Source organism: Scyliorhinus torazame, chromosome 5, assembly GCF_047496885.1.
Source record: "Scyliorhinus torazame isolate Kashiwa2021f chromosome 5, sScyTor2.1, whole genome shotgun sequence".
Taxonomy (NCBI): domain Eukaryota; kingdom Metazoa; phylum Chordata; class Chondrichthyes; order Carcharhiniformes; family Scyliorhinidae; genus Scyliorhinus; species Scyliorhinus torazame.
This window is the reverse complement of record NC_092711.1, coordinates 226,781,687-226,789,412: the sequence shown is the minus strand read 5'-3', so window position 1 is coordinate 226,789,412 and position 7,726 is coordinate 226,781,687.

Sequence of the window (7,726 nt, the reverse complement as noted above, 5' to 3'; positions counted from 1 at the left end):
TGACATCAGCATAAGGGGAGCTTGACCTGCTCCTTTCCGCTGCTCTGGTGGGAAGACTCTGTTGTTTGCTGAATAAAGCTGGCCCTGGACAACGCGCTGATCTCAGGAGGAGGTGGTCCACACCGCTGGGCTCCGGGCCTGCACACTGCATGATCCAGCATGCATGCGCGGGAAGGCTGGCAATCTCATAAGTCCGTCCCAGCCAGCATTTTTAAAAGCTGTCCGCAGTAGTCGGGCGCTTCTCCCACGATTGGAAATGCAGCGATCGAGCGCCGCGACCCTTCCGAAACCTGCCCGCGGCCCACCCGCAGGTCGCGATCCTGAGTTTGAAAACCCCTGAGGTAGACACTGGTGTGCCATGCAGCATAATTACCTTCGCAGCCCACAACATGGCAATCCAAAACTGAAACCCTTAAAAGTGAGGTTGAGGCTAGATGATGGCACTTTACGCAAACAAAGAGGACAAAATAGCCTGAGAGTCCAATGCAATCGCAAGAAGGAAGATTTAGAATGCAAGCTCATTGCTTGGGTGCAATGGCCACTCACCTCAGCTGAAGCAAGTCTATGGCATCCCAAAATATTCCAACAGAGAAAGGGCAGCAAGCAACCCCAGAAAGAAGATGACTGAAAACTCCAGAGACAGGGAAACAAAAGACCCCAGAGCGAGGGAGACAATATTTAAGCGCACCACAAAATGCTTGCCGACTATGTCAATGCAATGAAATGCACAAGCTGAAGTTAAGTGAAGCAGTTCCACATCAGAGCTGAACGGGAAGATTTGATGCAGAAGATTTGAGCTGAGTATATTCATTTGAACCTGTTGAGTAAACTAAAGTCTTTAATTAACCATGCAAAATCTGAACAAGCATATGTTGGAGACAATAAATATACCAGGAGGTATATTTTATTAAAACGGGAGTTGTAAAAACCCAACCTGAAGTACAACTAGGCAAAACGTCAGGCAGAAAAGGCATGCAAAGAAGTTGCAACCTTCCAAGACTCCTTAAGGAATCAATGTGTAGCCATGGAAAATCATGAGTACACACCCTCAAACATTCTCAACAGGAGTTAGCCCATGTGTAAACTTGAGACATTTGTAGAGAAATTGTCACCTTAATTACACATCGTGGAAGTGATCGACCAAATGTACCAGCACAACCGCAGACATGTATGCACTACTAGCAAAGCTGTTCCTTCACAGGAATCAGCCGGTCAGGAAGGAGGCACAGAACTACCATCAATCCCAGATGTCCATGTACCACCAACAACCACAATAGAGCAACAAGTTACCACGTCAGCAAGTGAAATGGGAACGACGGACTCTGGACAAGAAACAGTACCTGGAGGAACAGTCAACATCAATGTGCTCTTATACCATTAGGATAACTGTACAATTTAAAGACCATGTGAGATGACTTGTAGAACAAACAGTTAGTTGTGAATGTATGAGAACAGTGGGTGTATAGCGGGTATTCTGGGTAACTCAGCCACAAATGATCATACATGTAAATATAACTTCTGGGCCGGGATTCTCCGATCCCGCGGCAGGTTTTGACGCCGGCTTCAAAAGCGGCGCGAGCCACTCCGGCGTGAACGGGCCTCCAGGCCCAGGTATTCACCCCTTCCCAGAGGGCTAGTATGGCGCCGGAGTGGTATCCGCTGCTCCAAGCGGCACGCCACGACCGGAATGAGTTTACGCATGCACCCCACGGCCGGCGCAAGTTGCCGCATGCGCATGGGTTTTTATACCTTATGCTCGTTATGGAAAGGTGAATGCATGGTTCGAAATGCAATCCAACCTATATGTAACATATGGCTTTCCAGAGTCAATGACCTCTGCCATGAGGCAATTCTCTGTAAGCAGACATCTTAACAGCAGTTTAATGAAAACTTCTCACTGATGAAGCACAACTGCCCGTGAACTTGAAATAATGGTATGCCTTGACTTCTGGTGATGTACTGGAGAGGGGAGATGGGCATGAGTTGACTTGTCTGGAGAACAAGGGCTGGAGTCTCCGCACCCCGACGCCAAAATCGCGGTTGCTGCCAGGGTGGAGAATCCATTTCGTCGCTTGGAATCGGGACCAGTGCCAATTCCCCGATTCTCCGGACCCGGAAAAGTGGCGTACTCGGAGAGCAAGATGCGCCGCATATCGCCTACCTGCGGCCATTCCTGGAGGCTCGCTCCGCCATTCTCCGCCCCCGACCGGTCGGCGTCCCGATGGCGCGGACCACTCATGGTCCTGCCGGTCGGGATACCAGCGTCGCGGCTGTGGACTCAGCCCACGGTGGCCATGGTCGGGGGCGGGCCGATCGGAGGGCAGGGGAGGGCCTCATATGGGCCCGGGGTATTTTGGGGCGGGCGGTCAGGCGCGTGGCCAATCGGGGGCACTATGTTTAAGGTCCAGCTCCGAGGTATGAGTTTACCTTGGAGCACGACGTGGCCGCTGGAGGCCACTGCCATGCACATGCGTGGCCTCTGACCCGAAAGTGCAGGGGCGTGTATCGGCAGCAAAAGCTGCTAGTTTTATAATGATGCACTGCTAGCCCCTGCAGGGCTATGAATATGTGGCCCTTTCACGCCAGTTTTTCTGGCGTGTAAAGCCACAGTTTGTACGACGGCGTGGGGACATAGTCCCAAAAACAGAGAATCCAGCCACTGATCTTTTTGCCCTTTTTCCTGGTACCAAGTGTGCTTTATTTCGTGGAAACTCGTGATAATTAATGGGGCACAGTTGTCTCTTTGCTGCAAAGTCCAGAAAAAGCAAAGATAAGAAACCTTTGAGCAGAATCTCTTCGACAGAGTCTGAAGCCTCTCGGGTCTTCCAATGATACCTTCAAAATCCATGGGGTTATGATCAAAAGAATGTAGGTGGCTTTATTGGACAACAGTGAGAGAATTGCCACGCTGGAGTCTCATCTAATCTCCAAGGCTGAAACTAATAAATTACTGACAGGCAAGTTGACTGGCCTCGAAAACAGGTCCGGGAGGCAGTTCATCCGGATTGTGGGGCTGCCGGAGGGAATTATTTCTTGGCCATATTCCTTAAAATGATGAGTGAGGGTGAGCCCGAATTAGGCCGGGCTCACTTCAATCATAGCCTCATTCTGAAGATCCACTGTGTGGGGTGATAGTAAGATTCCATTGTTTTAAGGAGAAAGAGACAGTTCTGTGATGGGCAAGGGTACACTGTGATTTAAAGTGGGAAGGCCACTCTGTTAAGCTGTACCAGAATTTGTTGAGGAGTGGGAGATAAAAAGAGTTGTGATTAATGGGGCAAAGGCTGCCGTGTACAAGAGAGGAGTCACGTTCGGGATGGTCGATCCAGCTCGTCTTAGTCACCCTTGAGGAAAAAGACAATTTTTTACTACATGTCAGCGATGCAAACTCTTTTGTTAGAAGGAAAAAGTTGTGCTCTATGTAATTTGGTTCATGGCTCTGTCGATGAACCTGTTGTATTGTTTGTAATTCTTGTTATTTCATGTTCTTGTTGGGGCTGTCTTCTTATTGCCTTTCATTAGATTTGAGATTCTCTGCTAAGTGGAGTTTTGTTCTTCGAGGGCAGGATGGACCCTTGGCACTTTTTGCATCTGAACAATAGATAGCATGTGATTTCCTTTCTTATTTCAATGTTGTTGTTCAGCGGACATTTAGTGGAGCGTGCAAGTTAAATGGAGTATTAGTATTTTTTCATTTTATCTATATTTCTTTTTCTCCAGTTGGGAGTCTCCCTACTAAGTCGGGAGTTACTCAACGGGAGTGGTTTTGGAGGGTTCGCTGCAGTACTTGCTTAGTTAATAAGCTTAGAGTTTTTGTTTTGTTTTGTTTGTTAAATCTAGATTTGAGTTTCAGGATAAGTCTTTTTTTGCTTTTGGGTGTGGTCGCATTCAGTGCAATGGTGATTCTGGGAGGGGGGTGGAGTGGGGGTAGTTTGCTGAAGGTTGGTTTTCCTTTGTCCAGTCTTCTGACATGGCTCGGCAGCCATCTTTGGTGGATCTTTTTGCTTTACCTTCTCAGTGACCCTTGGTTGATCTCTCTTGGCGGAAATGGCTGACTCCGGATTAAGGGGCAATGGGAGGCTTCTGCTCCGTTTGATCACCTGGATCGTTAGAGGTTTGAAAGGCACAGTGAAGGGGTCGAGGGCATTTACCCATCTCGAGAGCTTAAACGCCGATGTGCAGAAGAGCCATTTGTGTGTCAGGGGTCACACCAGGCTGCGCAAGGGGTGGGTTGGGCAGGCTTTTCATTCTGGTATAGATGGCAGGGCCAAGGTTACGGTGATTCTAATTAACAAAAGAGTACCACTTGCCTCATCTCAGATGAAAGCCAACCTCAATGGTCACCATTTTATTGTTTATGGTGAACACTCCAGTTGTCATGGTCAAGGGTTATGCCCCCAACTGGGATGTCACAGATTTTATAAACTCCCTGCTGGGCTCCCTCCACAACTCGACTCACATCTGCTTATTATAGGTGGGGGCATGAATTTTGTTTTGGACCTTAGATTGGATCATTCCAAGCCTAATTCTCTTGTTCCATCGGGTATGACCAGGAATTTGTCCTCTTTTATGACTTGGAGGGGAGGGTGGGTGGATCCTTGGTGCTTTTTGCACCCGCATGATAGAGAATTCTCATTTTTTCACATCCCCACAATGCATATTCCCGTATTGATTTTTTTTGCTTTGGACAGAGTTCTCCAACCTTTAGCGGCGGCAGCTGAGGACTCAGCAATTGTTATTTCAGACCATGCCCCCCATTTTATTTATTTGTTCCTAGATTCTGGCCCCAACCTGATGTCCAGGCTGGAGATTGGATACTACATCGTCAGCTGCTATAACATTTTGTAAGCGTGTGCCCCCTTCCACAAGCGACGATATAAAATCCAACAGGTCTGATTCAATCTCACCTTACATATTGTGGGAGACTCTTACTGGGGACCTCACGGGGGAAGTTATCTCTTACAGAGCATGCATGTTAAAGATAATGAAGTTGGAGCAGAGGTTGGTGGATTCCATTTCTGAGGTGGATCCTCAGTACTCACTGTGCGCTTTCCGTCCCCCCAGGGCAGCAAGGTAGCACAGGGGTTAGTACAATTGCTTGTTGCAAGTGCAACAGTTCCAGGGTCAGGTTCGAATCCCAGCTTGGGTCGCTGTCTGTGCGGAGTCTGCACATTCTCCCTGTGTGTGCGTGGGTTCCCTCCAGGTGCTCCAGTTTCCTCCCACAGTCCGTGTGGGCAGCACGGTAGCACAAGTGGATAGCACTGTGGCTTCACAGCGCCAGGGTCCCAGGTTCGATTCCCGGCTTGGGTCACTGTCTGTGCGGAGTCTGCACGTTCTCCCCGTGTGTGCGTGGGTTTCCTCCGGGCGCTCCGGTTTCCTCCCACAGTCCAAAGACGTGCCGGTTAGGTGGATTGGCCGTGATAAATTGCCCTTAGTGGTTAGGAGGGGTTATTGGGTTAGGGGGATAGGGCGGAAGTGAGGGCTTAAGTGGGTCGGTGCAGACTCGATGGGCCGAATGGCCTCCTTCTGCACTGTATGTTCTATGTCTATGTCTATGTCCAAAGATGTGCAGGTTAGGTGGATTGGCCATGCCAAATTGCCCTCAGTGTCCAAAATTGCCCTTAGTGTTGGGTGGGGTTACTGGGTTATGGGGATAGGGGGAGGTGAGGGCTTGGGTAGGGTTCTCTTTCCAAGAGCCATTGCAGACTTGATGGGCCAAATGGTCTCCTTCTGCACTGTAAATTTTATGAAGCTTTATGAAGGAGAAGACGGCGAACAATCGCCGGGAGAGAACAAAAAATGGAGGGTCCCGCCAGACCTGCGGGGGTCGGCATTGGGGCAACCAAGTGAGCCCCCAGTAAGTTGCGATGACCCGATGGCATGTGAGTCACCCCTCCACCCCACACCATGCCGACCCACAATCTCACCATGCATCTTGTCTTGTGGCTTGCAAGTCACCACCAGATGATGCGGATCCATCCGGTGTTCCCTGCCCCCAGCACAACCCCATGACTCACCTGGTGACAAGGTGGGAGCGTCCCGCGTCCAATGCCCCAAGCCGTAATCCCGCAACACCCCGAAAGCACATGTCCAGGGATGACACTGAAATCTTGTCACTGCTGTCATCAACACCCTCCACCGGGGAACTTTGCATCGTCTGGGCATGCTAGTGAAGAGGGTCCTGGGACACTATTTGGTGCACACCACACACGTGCTGCAGTACATCAGTTGGAGGTAGGAAGCCCCGAGGGGGCGGACGGTCGGAGGACACCCAACCCAAGGGGCTAGCTGCCACCCAGACAGGTCTAGCGCTTCTGAAATGGGCAATACCATCGATGGTGGAGATGTGGAAGCAGAGCCAGGGACTACATGAGGCTGTCAGCAACCATCCAGTGCCTGCAGGAGCAGGAAGCGGTGCCGACAATGCCAGCCACCCAGGCCAACACCGCACAGGTGGCTTCTAAGGTGGAGGCCTTGGGTGCGCAGGAACCGGCCATGGGTCAGGATGTCCAAGGCCTGGGGCACACCATAGGGGCAGTAGGCGGCCCTGGCAGCCATGTACCCGGACCACATGGACATTGCTGCGGCGCTCCAGAGCATGGCCCAATCACAACGGGTCATGGCTGTGGGCGTCAAGAGCATTGACCTGCCACTGGCTGACCTTAGCCAGTCCCAGAGGGGCTAGGCACGGTTACTGAGTGACATGGTACAGTCACAGAGGGATGTGGTACAGAGCCAGACGGATGTGGCATAGTCCCTCTGCTTCCATGGCCGCGAGCATGGAAACCCTGATCAAGAAGAGAGCGGGCTTTCAGAACTGTCAGCGACAGGTGATGGCGGGGTCCGCGGAGCTCACTCTGGCTGCTCTCCCATCCAAAGGATTAGCTCGGAGGCCATCGGGTACCCCGAGGGAGGAAGAGCTGACTGGGCCCATGCCTGTGACACCCACAGTGCGGGAGCATGTTGGAACACCGTAGCACCTCTCAATCCCCCTCACTGTCCCTGGTGCATTCGATGGGCAGAAGGCAGAGCAACCACCCGACCTCTGACACCTGGAAGACTGTCCGGTCGCTCCAGAGGATGGCTGCCAAAGGGGACCCAGGTCATAGGGTGGGATACACAGCAGGCCGACTGCATGGCTGATGTACCGCCTGGGGGAACCAACTACGAGAAGGAGCATTAGGACACGTAAGGTTAGAAATATAGACACCAGTTAAGTTAGCACAGGTGCAGTACATAGGATAGCGTTAGGAGCTAGGGCACAGTTATTGTACATAGCACTGTCACAAATAAACACCGGGTCACCAACTTCCAACCTGCCTTGGCCCTCTGTCCACAGGGTGTGAGGAATGTGCTGGGCTGGGCTGGGTGCAGAGGGTGCGCCGGTTGGGTGGGCGGGGTGAGGGATGTGGCAGGCCCACGTTGTGGGGTGTAGATGTTGCGGGATGGCACAGGCCAGGGCCCCGAGGGCACCGGGGGTACTCCCCGTGGCAGCCCTCAGAGGCAGCCAGAGCCTGGGCTACAGATTTGGGGGGCCCGATATGTAACCGTTTACCACTCCCCACTCGCTACCACTGTCTCACCCCACCCTGGACCCCAGCTGCAGCCTCACCCCCACCCCACCAGCAGGTCCTGGTTGTCATGATATTCAAACACACACATCATGATAGACACACCAACAGACAAATCAGAACACACAACACCACAACCAATGACAGAAAGATAT